The sequence below is a fragment of the Rattus norvegicus genome, chromosome 15 (assembly GCF_021556685.1).
Source record: "Rattus norvegicus strain SHRSP/BbbUtx chromosome 15, alternate assembly SHRSP_T2T, whole genome shotgun sequence".
NCBI classification, from domain to species: domain Eukaryota; kingdom Metazoa; phylum Chordata; class Mammalia; order Rodentia; family Muridae; genus Rattus; species Rattus norvegicus.
In genome coordinates this window covers 103551826-103564633 of record NC_141548.1, presented here as the reverse complement: position 1 = coordinate 103564633, position 12808 = coordinate 103551826, and the positions used below count along the sequence as shown (strand labels likewise).

Here is a 12808-nt window from a genome sequence, read left to right as displayed (position 1 = left end):
ACCGGCACACACACACACACACACCGGCACACACACACAGCTCCTTCACTCAGGCATCTGTTCTTTGTCAATTTTCCTCCTGAAGGGAAAAGACTTAGCACTATTACTCCTTCTGTTTTAGGAGAGATTTTTATTTTTACTTATGTGTGTGTGTGTTTGCGGTGTTATGCCACATGTGTGTGAGTGTAGCCACATGTGTGTGAGTGTAGCCACATGTGTGTGAGTGTAGCCACATGTGTGAGAGTGTAGCACATGTGTGTGGGTGTAGCTCCATGTGTGAGAGTGTAGCCCCATGTGTGTGAATGAAGCCACATGTGTGTGTATGCCGCATGTGTGTGAGTGTACGCCTCATGTGTGTATGTCACATGTGTGTGAGTGTATGCCTCATGTGTGTATGCCACATGTGTGTGAGTGTATGCCTCATGTGTGTATGCCACATGTGTATGAATGTACCCACATGTGTGTGGGTATAGCCCCATGTGTGAGAGTGTAACCACATGTGTGAGAGTGTAGCACATGTGTAAATGTAGGTCACATGTGTGTTAGTGTATGCCACATGTGTGTGAGTGTAGCCACATAACAGGAGTTCCATATGGCTTAGTTCATCTGTCAACATATCCCAGAGTCACCATAAATGTGGCTTAACACATAGGCAGACTACAATGTCAGTTGAAATGTTTAACGGATGGACTCCCCTGAGGGCAGGTGCACTTCAGGCTCCCTAGTCTTGCTTCTCATCCAGGATGAAAAACTCAGATTCTGGAGGACGAACCAAGAGGGTAAGGCTACTATGTTCCACCAGGTGCTGACCAGTGTGGATTGTGCCTGTGCCACCGGGACATCTGCGACTGTGATGTCCAATTCTGCAAATCTGGGCTTCCAGCCTGTACTCTACTGGGGAAGAGGAATTAGAGCTTCCACTCACCAGGGGGGGAGGTTCAAGGCTGTGCTCCCAGAATACAGGAAGTGGCAGACAGCACTGAGAACAAGCTGATGTGTGAGTGGGGGTGGACAGAGAGAGACAGTGGGCTGCCCTGAAGGGAGAGGCCAGAAAAGAAAAGGCTAAACACCTCAGTCCCCGGTTACCCAGGAGTTTGGTCAGGTTCGGGAGGATATGCAGGCCTCGGAGCCAGACCCATTTTCACAGACCGCTCGGGACCCCAGGGAGGGAAGGTAGGTCACGACCCATATCCACAACGGGGCTGAAACACTTCTGCTCCTGCAAGTGATGACGCAGCGGCAGGAGCGGGGCCGACACGGCCATTATTTTAGGACTTTCTCAAATTGTTCTCAGATGTGGGAATTGGTTTCTAAAGAAAGTGCTATGCCCAGCTGTCATGGGACAGGCCCGTCGATATATTTATATATATTTAATGTTTGAAATTAAAATGTAATTACATTATTTCCTCTTGCCTTCCCCCTTCAGCCCTCCAAATGTACACCCCGTTCTTGTCCTCTCTGAAACTAACGACCTCTTTATCTCTAGTTGATGTTACGCATATATTCCTAATACATAAACACATCTGCTCAGTCTGTATAACCTTACTTGTAGGTCTATGATTTCAGGGTTTAGATGTTTGCGTATCGTGCTAGATTTGTCTGACTCGAAGCTCTCTCTGCGACAGCAGGCTGTAAAATTCATTTCAGATTAGCCGGGGGTGGGGGGTGGGGGAGGGGGTGGGGGTGGGGGTGGGGTGGGGGTGGGGGTGGGGGAGGGGGTGGGGGTGGGGGAGGGGTTGGGGGAGGGGTGGGGGTGTGAGGGTGGGGCGAGGGGGTGGGGGTGTGAGGGTGGGGCGAGGGGGTGGGGGTGGAGGGGTGGGGATGGGGGTGGGGGTGTAGGCTTTGTAGAAATTCTGAACAATAGATTCCTTTTAAGGGCTGTCGGTGTTTTTCAAATTATCTTCCCGATTCACATAAAGACACGAGCTGTTTAATCTTCCTGAGTAAGGGGCTGTCGTGCACTCCTCCACCATCCCCGACCCCACACTGTGGAAACTGCAGACCTTCACTTTTCCTGGGCCTTGTCTGCGAGGGCTTCCCCTCCAGCTGCATGTACCACTCACTGGGCATCACTTTTCCTTTTGGGTGGAAAGGGAAGAGTGTGGAGAAGGGAAAGCAGGAGGGTGGTAACCCTGTCTCATTTCCTCTCCCTATAATAAGAACGTCAACACAAGGTGGTTATAAAGAGCTCTCTCTTACAGTCAAGGAGCTCGGGTGCTCGAGGGAGAGGGTCTCATCTGGCCACACCTTGATGCTCCATCATATCTGGAGGAGGTACAAGATCGGGTGCTTCCTCTGGGTCTGCCCACAGCCTTGCCCACTGGCCCCATCTATAGCTCTCATTTTCTTGATGCAGGTTCTTGGGAAGCCCTGGTGCTCCCTGTGTGGCCCAGGCTGGCCTTGAACTTGTGGCAGTTCCTGAGTGCCAGGAGTCTAGGCACACACGACCATGCCTGGCCATCGTTTCCTCATTAAACTCTCTTTAGAGAGTTTCACCCTTTCTAAGGGCGCTCGATCCTTTAATACGGTTCCTCACGTCATGGTGACCCCCAACCATAAAATTACCTTCATTGCTACTCCATAGCTGTAACTTCAACACTTTTATGGATAATAATGTAAACGTCTGGATGCAGGGTGTCTGATATGAGGCCCCTGTGAAAGGGTTGTTTGACCCCAAAAGGCTCATGACCCACAGGTCGAGAACCACTGCTTTAGAGCCTCTGCCTGTCCCTGTCTGGGACCTGATCCCTATGCCTTCCTAAACCAAGGGTTTCTGGGTACCTTTCAATTCTCCTCTCCAGTGTCCACCTGTTTCTCTGGCTACCTCCATGCATATAACCTCGCTCCCCTGACTCCGATTTTCCTCACTCCCTGACCGCTGTCTTCTAGATGTTGCCCTCCTCTGGTTTTAACTACGTGTGGTGCCCATGTGCTCACCCCGTTGCTGATTTGAGCACCCAGTATTTATTGTCTCTACCTGTGAGGCTACTTTCTCCACAGTGTACCTGAGAGTAGGAGCCTCAGAGAGGCTTGAAGTCAATGCTCCTGACTCCCATGTCTGAGCGCTTCCCTCTGCAGGTCCTGTCCGCCCAGCGCTAGCTTAGGTGTCAGCCTAGTGCTCCTCCTTCTGCCTGCTGAACTTGACTTGAACTTAGCGGAAAGGTTGGTGTGTTCTAAAAACAGCTAATGTGACTTCAGGGGTTTGAACTGTAGTCGAGTGCTTTTTGCTAACTCATTCATCAGAGACACTGCCTCTGACTCCGGGCCTCTGTGATTCACTGTGATTCTAAAAATTACCCCTGGCTCCCTAAAGGGCTCTGTTTTAAGACTCCCAGTGTCTTGACAATACAGGGTTCACTGAAAACTGGAGCAGCAGGATTTTCTTTCTTTCCAGCTCGCTCTTTCTATATCAGAGATTGGAAGTGGCCACCTGTGTAGTTTATTTCCCACAGAATAATGTAGACACACCTCTGTCGAGAGGGGGCCAAGGTGCAGCCTGGGCTGTGGCCTCTGTCCTTCAGAAAACACCATCAGCTCCTTAAAGAGCTAGGAGAAGGAGGAGGAGGAGAGGAGGGGGAGGTGGGGGAGGAGCCACAGCCAGCTTTGGCATCCTACAGATTCCAGTTTCCAGCTGTAGCTGTGTGACCTTGGCGTTCTCTTTAACTTCTCCCAGACTTGGCTTCTTCAGCCTCGATGATGTAGACGTGAGAGATGAGCAAACAGGGCATGAGGCCTCAGCAGTGCTCCCCGATTCAGCCCGACACTTCAGCAGAGACCGCAATGTCACTTTGGAGAAAACCCGAGTCACTGTTAAGGACAGAGTGAGAGCCGAATGCTGGGGGAGAAAGGGGTTTTATTCCTTGGAATAAAACCAGTGTGGCAGGGAAGTCTAGAGTCAGGTTAGCCTGGGACTCTACTTGGCTTGAGATAGACACATCCCTTTCCTAACAAAGCACTCGACCCTCAAGGAACTGCGCACACCCCCCTCTCCAAAGAAAGCAGCCAGGTCGCGCTGACCTAGCAACTCTAATTCTTTTCCTGTGGCATCTTCTCAAACCTATCTAGGACTGGTGGCTGAGTGCCGATCCAGCCTGGGCTGGCACAGTGCACTTTCAGTCGGTCATACTGTGTTCTCTAAGTGAACTTTTTGGGGAAATCCCCTGTCTGCCATCTTACATCTATGCATGAATGGGCGCACACATGGTCAAAGTCAGACGCATTAGGGGAAAAGACACTCAGTGGTTTACATAACAGAGGCCAGTCAGTTAAAACAAAGGTCTGCCTCTCCACCCTTAGCAGCAGGTCCTCCTCCTAGGTCACAAAAGGTGGCTCCAGGCCACAGCCAGGGGCTTTGAAATCCTCCATCTCAGGTGGCCCTGCTAGCTTGCAAGGTGCTTGCTACACTTTACCTTGACTAAAACCCTTCCATACCTTATTATTTGTGGACGCGTCTTTGAACAAGATCCTGAAAACCCCGTTCTTGAGACAGAGACCACCGACAGCACACTAGGGCAGAATGCAGGGGTCCACTGGTGGAGGAGGCCATTCCTGACCTTGAGTGAAGAATGAGCCAGGTGACCCTCTGTTATTGAAACTGTTTGTCACAGCTTCCTGACCGCAGACTTTGGGTCTTTAGAAGAAGCTGCTGAGACACATTCACTAAAAAAGATTCCTATGAAGTTTGAGGCCACCATCTTTGGCTGAGTTTCTGTACAAGAAGGCTGAAGGGAAAAGCGGCTGTTTTTGAAGAACCCCCACCCCCACACTCCAGTGGTGGTAGATAATCCACACATCCTAGACAGAGGGTCACGAATGGCTGGCATTTTCCTAATGGGGAGGGGCTTGGCTCATCAGGGAGTGGCACTGTTAGTAGGTGTGGCCTTGTCTGAGGAAGTGTGGCACTGTGGGGTGGGCTTGGAGGCTCCTTTGCTCAGACTCCTCCCAGTGTGGAAGAGACTCTCTTCTTGTTTGCCTTACTAAGTGAATCTCAGGCTGGAGAGATGGCTCAGTGGTTAAGAGCACGGACTGCTCTTCCAGAGGTCCTGAGTTCAAATCCCAGAAACCACATGGTGTCTCACAGCCATCTGTAATGAGCTCTTCTGGTGTGTCTGAAGACAGCTATAGTGTACTTCTATATAATAAATAAATCTTAAAAAAAAAAAAACAACCCAAAACTGAAGTGAGTCTCTTGCTGGCTGCCTTCCAACGGGATGTAGAACTCTCAGCTCCTCCTGCACTGTGCCTGCCTGGATGCTGCCATGTTCCCACCTTGATGATAATGGACTGAACCTCTGAACCTGTAAGCCAGCCCCAATTAAATGTTGTCCTTATAAGAGTTGGCTCGGTCATGGTGTCTGTGCACAGCAACAGAAACCCTATACCTAGCTGGCCAGAGTGGTTGAGTTGACAACATTGTAACTGGAAAAACTATGGTCATCAGTTACTATTCTGTAGAGAAAGCATTAAACACAGTGCTTCTCACATGATACATTATCAAGAAATGGCAGACAGGGATGGAGAGATGCCTCAGTGGTTAAACTTTTTTTTTTTTTTTTGGAGCTGGGGACCGAACCCAGGGCCTTGCGCTTCCTAGGTAAGCGCTCTACCACTGAGCTAAATCCCCAGCCCCGTGGTTAAACTTTTACCAGCAGGATGGTTCAGGGTCGTTATAGAACCACAGTTGACATCCCCAGAACTGGCAGACACACCAGGTTGGTGTGGTAACATGCCTGTCATTCCAGCACCAGAAGGCAGAGGTGGGAACTGTAGAGCTAGCCAGCCTTGCCGAGTTAGGGAGCTGTGTTTTGAGTGAGACCTGGCCTCAATGAAAAACGTGGAGAGTCGTCAAAACATGTTTGTTACTTTTCTTATTGCTGTGACAAGACATCACGACCAAGGCGACTTAGAGAAGAAAAAATTCACTGGGGGCTTAACAATTTTAGAGGATAAGTCAGTGAGCTTCATGGCAGGGAGCACGGCAGCAGGCAGGCAGGGAGCACAGCAGCAGGCAGGGAGCACGGCAGCAGGCAGGCAGGCAGAGAGCATGGCAGCAGGCAGGCAGGGAGCACGGCAGCAGGCAGGCAGGGAGCACGGCAGCAGGCAGGCAGGGAGCACGGCAGCAGGCAGGCAGAGAGCACGGCAGCAGGCAGGCAGGGAGCATGGCGGCAGGCAGGCAGGCAGAGAGCATGGCAGCAGGCAGGCAGGGAGCACGGCAGCAGGGAGGCAGGGAGCACAACAGCAGGCAGGCAGAGAGCACAGCAGCAGGCAGGCATGTCGCTGGAGCAGTAGCGGAGAGATTACATTTTGAGACACATCTACGAGGCAGAGGGCTGAGAATGGTGTGTGCTTTTGAGATCTCAAAGCCCAACGCAGTGACATGCCCCCTTCTAACATGCCTTATGCTCCTGATCCTTCTCAAACAGTACCACCAACTGGGAATCAAACACTCAGACTTGCAGCTCACGGTATACATGTGGAGGTCAGAAGACAATCTCAGGAGTTGTTTTTTTCCCTTCTACCTTCTCATGGGTTTCAGGGATCAAACCCAGGTCACCAGGTGTGTGTGGCAAGCACTTTACTCCCTGAGCCTTCTTACTGGCCCCAAGGCAGGGTAACCATGGCGGGTCTGGAATTTAGGCTGCTACGTATATATTATGGTTACAGGCACATTTCACTATGACCACTGGATACCTAAACCAAACACTGTGATACGTTATGTCTTAGGGTTTCCATTGCGGTGAGGAGACACCACGGCCAAGGCAAATCTTATAAGGGGTGACATTTCATTAGAGCTGGCTTTCTGGTTCAGAGGCTCAGTCCATTATCACTGAGGCAGGGAGCATGGCAGTGTTCAGGCAGGCATCAAGCTGGAGAAGGAACTGAGAGTTCCACATTCTGTGTTTTTATGGAGTATGTGTGTGTGCATTGCCTGTGCATGTGTGTGCATGTGTGTACATGTGTGTGTGTGTACATGTGTGTTGGTGTGCATGTATCTCTGAGTGCCTGTGCAAGCATGTGTGCAGGCATGTTTTGAAGGGAACCAGGAGAAGTCTGGCATGCTCTGTAGGCTGCCAGGAAGATCTCAAAGCCCACCCCCACAGTGACACACTTCCTCCAACAAGGCCACACCTCCTGATAGTGCTACTCCTTGGGCCAAGCATATTCAAACCATCACACATTACAAGTAAAACATTGTCATTGTTATTTTTATTAATTGAAAATAAGGTTTGTTTCATAAAATATATTCTAATCAGTTTTCCCTCCCCTCAGATCCTCCCAAGTCCTCTTCATCTCCCAACCCTTACAAGTCCACGCCTTTTCTTTCTCAAGAAAGCAGACAAAAATGACAAACAATAAAACAAAATGAACAAAATGAAAAAAAAAAGCGCAAGAAATGCATGGGCACGCACACATGCATGTATGCACATTCGCACAGGAATGCACACAAGCACACGTGTATAGGAACACACACTCATACATGCACATGCAATGCACACACTGCAATGCAATGCAAGCACTCGAATTTATACATGCACATGCACACATGCATTCAGACACACACATGCAAACATGCACATGCATACACATGCACAGGCAATGTACACGCACTGATATGCACACACACACATACTCCATAAAAATACAGAATCAGAAATAATAATATACAAGCAAAAGACCAGTAAGGTAAAAAAATGTCCAAAGCACTATAAGACAAGAAAGTCTTCCAAAATACTTTTGTGATGGCTTTGCCCATCTTATGCTAGGCATGGTGCCTGCCCCTTAAATACAGTCTGTATACCCAGTGAAACTCCATTAGAGAAACACATTTTTCCTTCTGAGTACTCTTCAATTGGAGATCCCTTCTTGGTTGGCAATGGACCCGTGCGTCTACTGCCCTGTGTCAGCTCTGGGTCCCTGTCTGGTTTGGAGCTGTGCAGGCCAGTGCATGCTGCCTCAGGTTCTGTGAGTGTCTATGTACTCAGTCCTGCTTCGTCCGGAAGGCCTCGTTTCCTCGATGTGACCCATCACTGTGGATCTTACAATCTTCCCACCTCCTCTTCTGTACAGTTCTAAGCCCTGAGGGAAGGGGTTTAAGGACGACACTGCATTGAGTCTGAATATTCCAAGGTCTCTCACATTGTCCGGCTGGGGGCCTCTGCATTAGTACCCATCTCCTACAGGAGGAGGCCTCTCTGATAAAGGGTAGGTGAGACACTGATCTAAGAGTGGAGCAGGATGTCATGGGAGTAATTTCATTGCTACTACGTTCCTTTAACAAACCGATCACATTTGGTCCATGCAGCCTCGTGCTACCTCACGCTCTTTGACTTACTAGCCCAAAGTCTTAGCTATCTGAGCAGTGTCAGACGTGGGTTTCATTTTCTGGAGTGAGCCTTAAATCCAATCAGATAGTGGTGGGACATTGCTGAAATGTTTGTACCTCTCCAGTAAAACATTATCAGATAGAAATGTATTCTAGAGACTCAGGCTACCTTCCGCCCCTGAGACCAGTAAAGCTGTTTTGAAAACCATCCTCAAACTCATAATCGCAGCTATAGGAGCAGCTTTTCTACTGGGTCCAGCATCTATACATTCTAAACCGAGGTGCAAATGGGTTACCCCAGACACCCCGTGGTGCTTGGCGTGTTCTGTTAGTTGTGGTCTCAAAAGGAAAATGGTTTGCACTCTAAAATTACTAACAGGGAGATGACAAAATTGTAAGCTATTTGCAGAATCGTAGGTAGACAAGGAAACTGGATCAGAGGTGGAAGGCCCCAGGTTAGTACAGGAGGGTGGGTTACCACCTACGGGGCCGGGGGATAGGTGAGGAGGGAGAGTCAGAGGGTGACTGCCGACTGGCTTCCTCGAGGGAGCAGAGCCCACAGGAGAGGGACCTCTTTACTTCCTGGAAGAGGGCAGAGCAACGGGAACACATCCTCTCTCTGCGTCTTTTGAACTTTTTCTTGGGACCCTGAAGGAAGGTATCATCTGGACACCACAAGCCCATTCTTTCATGTGGGCTCCCAGGAGAGAGTGGGCCAGAGAAGAAGAGACAGAAACCCAGGGAATCAGCAGACACACCCTACACCCTGAATCTCCCTTTAAGAGCTGGAATGATGTCCAGCAAGCTTGGATGACGTGCCGAGAGTATCGCGCTAAGTCAAGCCCTCCGGTCCTGGCTTCTACCTCTTTTCCTGGCTTCCTCCTGTAGATAAGGAGATGCTCCTGTCACCTTGCTTTAGATCTGGAGTTGAGGAGACAGGTTGAACCTCTTCCAGGAATTTCCGGTGTCAGGGTCAGCTGCGGACCCAGGATGAGTCTTCAGGCCTAAAGAGAAAGTGCACCTGGTCAGGAGAATAGCAGAGCCAAGAGCTCTTTGGCTTTGAGCCATGGTCTCAGTTCAAACACTTTCTCAGCAAGGACAGAATGAGACTGTCTTAGTCAGGGTTTCTATTCCTGCACAAAGCATCATGACCAAGAAGGAAGCTAGAGAGGAAAGGGTTTATTCAGCTTACACTTCCACATGGCTGTTCATCACCAAAGGAAGTCAGGACTGGAACTCAAGCAGGTCAGGAAGCAGGAGCTGATGCAGAGGCCATGGAGGGATGTTTCTTACTGGCTTGCTTCCCCTGACTTGCTCAGCTTGCTCTCTTATAGAACCCAAGACCACCAGCCCAGGGACAGCACCACCCACAAGGAGCCCTCCCTGTTTGGCCACTAATTAAGAAAATGCCTTACAGCCAGATCTCATGGAGGCATTTTCTCAAGGGAAGCTCCTTTCTCTGTGATAACTCCAGCTTGTATCAAGTTGACACACAGAACCAGCCAGGACAGAGACAGGGTATGGAAGCACCAGGAACTGGGGTACTAATCTCAGCCCATGAAGATTCCTACCTGGGAAAACCATACAGCTGCAGAGAGCTGTCTTGGCTCTCTGATAACTTGAATGTTGTATTCATCTTGCTTCCTAAACATGCTCCGTGACCTGACTCTCCTAGGGTGTTTTTTTTTTTTTTTGAAGAGGATCTCTCTCTTAAAAAGATTGTTTTTAATTTTTATTTTGTGTGTATGGGTGTTTTCCATGTATGTATGTATGTATGTATGTATGTATGTGTATTATGTATGTATGCATGTATGTATGTATGTATGTATGTATGTATGTATGTATGTGTATCATATGAATGTGTCACCCTTAGAGGTCAGAAGAGGACACCAGATCCCCTAGCATGGCAGTGACAGATGACCTCGAGTTGCCATGTGGGTGCTGGGAATAAAGCCAGGGTCCTCTGCAAAAGCAGCCAGTGCTCTTAACTGCTGAGCCATCCCTCAAGTCCCAAGAAGTTCTCTTAGGAGAACCCACCCACCAATGGAGGTGTGGGTGATATCTAGTCACTTACTCTGGCTGTGGTGTGGGGGGTGTTAGTGGCCAGGACGCCTGCAACCTAGAACTCAGAGCCACCTCAGTTTGATCTGAGTTATAAGTGATTGTGTCGGGGTCTCGGTTTCTTTTGTTTAGCTAGACATTATGAGCAAACAAGCTCTGTTGTGAGGTGAAAGGTATTTGTTTAACCACAATTTAAGGCCTAACAGTTATCTCACAGACCACATGAACCAGAGCCTCTGAAAAGTCTAAGCACCTTGGGCAACCCTTTACCACAGATAATCAGTACCTGGCTATGCTCAACCACCCTTGTTGCATTTCCCTTCCAGGCTGTCCCACCATGAGTGACAGTGCCTGCCTTTGTGCTTACTACCTTCCCTCCCGGCAGGGTTGAGTGACTCTGGGTTTGTTGATGTCTCAACAACAACACAGCCTGTTTACTTAAGGGTATGGTTGATGGGGCTCTGTAGGGGTGAACTCTGTGCATTTTCCTCTATGAGCTGTTAGAGCACTTGGTGTCCTTGGTTTCCCAGGCAACCAGGGTCACCTTGAGCTCCTCTTAGCCTCCTGTCTGCTACAACAGCAGCTCAGGCTCTTTGTTCATAGGGTTTCAAGTCAAACAGCATCAGTTCGTGGTATGAATGAGGTTGGCTGTCAAGGGGTAGCCCACAAGGTCAAGCACCAGTGGCCTCTGTTTGATAGGACGGTGCCACCAGCAACCTTGTTTCAACCCAAATCGCCTAAACCAGAACAGTACCTCAAGCAAAGGATTTCAGTGTAAATGTATTTGACTGCTAGTCTTTGTATGCTCTGTAGGGGCAGTCCCCCAGCTGCCATTCAGAAAGCATTAAAAAGAAACAAGCAAACAAAATGGAATCTGTGTCTCACCTGTGGAGTATCCTACAGGATTAATTCCTAAGAACAGGGTCATTCCGTGCCATAATAAACTCACACAGTGGGGCTGGAAGGATCACTCAGTAGGAGAAGGATTTGCTGTGAAAGCCCCACAATTTGAGATTAACCCCCCCCCCAAATCCTACAGTGGAAGGTGGAGAAGTGACCTCAGAAAATTATCCTCTGACCTCCACATGTCCAACATAGCACACATACCTTTCTCTCAGAAACAAAACAAAAACGGAAAAACAAACCCTCAAAAAAGGAAGATCAGACGGAAAAGCAAAAGACCAGTATGGGAAGAAAAAGTCAAAACAGAGCACAATCAAACCGAAAGCCCACACACACCAAAAATCCCACTGAGTTCATTTTGTGATGGCCACCCACTCCTCTACACTTTCAAAGTAACCCAGTCCTCTTTTCGGGACATTGGCCTGGCTTCCCTCTTCTTTTTTACAACTGCTTCAGAGTCTTACTGGGCTCATGTTCCCTCACATCCCCCTGGCACTCAGTCACGACCTTGCCCTCTCTAGACAACAAGACTCACTGTTCAAACGCTGCGAGCGCACTTCCAGGAGCCGTCCATGTTCCACCCTAAGACGTTAGAGATAAGACGGAAACGTCATGATGCCAGAGTGGGGTTCCCTGGACCAATAGCATCTGCCGCACCAGACTCCATAGCCTCTGAGTATTGAGAGTGGGTCCGAGTCCTCTGGGATTTTTAACAAGTTCTTCATGTGATTCGGACACATGATGAATTAGCCTTAAAACAAGTCGCCTTTTCTTGCCTCCTTCTTTACTCTTCTGTCTGGCCGACATCGCCAACATCGCCAACACATTTTGCTCTGCTCTCTCACCGTGCCACAGGGTTCGCCACCGTCTGCCCAGGGGCTAATCTCATCATGTTTTCCTAGGCTTTGGAATTTAGAAAAGCCGCTTGGATATCCGTACTGCTGTTAATTGTCGAGATAAACCCTAGTCTCCCAGCACTGCAAATCCCAGGAGCTTGGAATCCTAGTAAACCCTGGACAGAAGAACAGAGTGGGCGCCGGTACTCCAACATCTGCATCAGAGGCGCTCTGTGCTAGTGTGTGTGTGTGTGTGTCTCCGTCTATCCCATCCTGTCTCTCTTGAGGGAGGAGCTCCCTGGAAAGGTTCGTACTGCACGACAAGCTGTGTTTTCATCGTTGGTTTGGAATAAAGGAGAGCTGGTTTATAACCTAGGTAGCCTCAAGTGTCTGTCTTTCCCGAACCAACCCACCCCGACCTCCATCAATTCCTGCGTGGATTGAGTTATTAGCTTGTTTAGAGGTTAGAGATTTCGATAGGAAGAGGTGGCGCACATCTTTAATCTTAGCACTTGGGGGGCAGAGACAGGCAGATCTCTGAGTTCGAGGCCAGCCTGGTCTACAGAGTGAGTTCTAGGACATCCAAGGCTCCAAAAATAACTTAAACAAACAAAAAAACAACAAAACGGCAACAGGCCAGCAATGTTATGCCATGTTCCTCCACCCTTCCCCCTTTCCAGGACCT

At 49.2% G+C, this 12808-nt stretch overlaps 1 long non-coding RNA gene and 1 other non-coding gene across 5 annotated transcripts in view; one reads left to right on the top strand and one right to left on the bottom strand.

The window, feature by feature from the left end:
* Nucleotides 1-981: 981 nt before the first annotated feature.
* The window catches only part of LOC148001154 (uncharacterized), a 277259-nt gene continuing 265432 nt past the window's right edge, over nt 982-12808 (top strand). For 2 of the 4 annotated variants that reach the window (XR_015638578.1, XR_015638579.1), the window contains exon 1: nt 982-1173. This is a non-coding gene — a transcript (uncharacterized LOC148001154). The remainder of the gene's footprint in view (nt 1174-12808) is intronic. The other 2 variants (XR_015638580.1, XR_015638581.1) reach the window with 2 other exon arrangements.
* Nucleotides 7187-12210, bottom strand: LOC148001155 (uncharacterized). The gene is made up of 3 exons (XR_015638582.1): nt 11823-12210; nt 9187-9327; nt 7187-8076 (listed from the first exon to the last, which is right to left on the bottom strand). It is a non-coding gene; the product is annotated as an uncharacterized LOC148001155 (long non-coding RNA).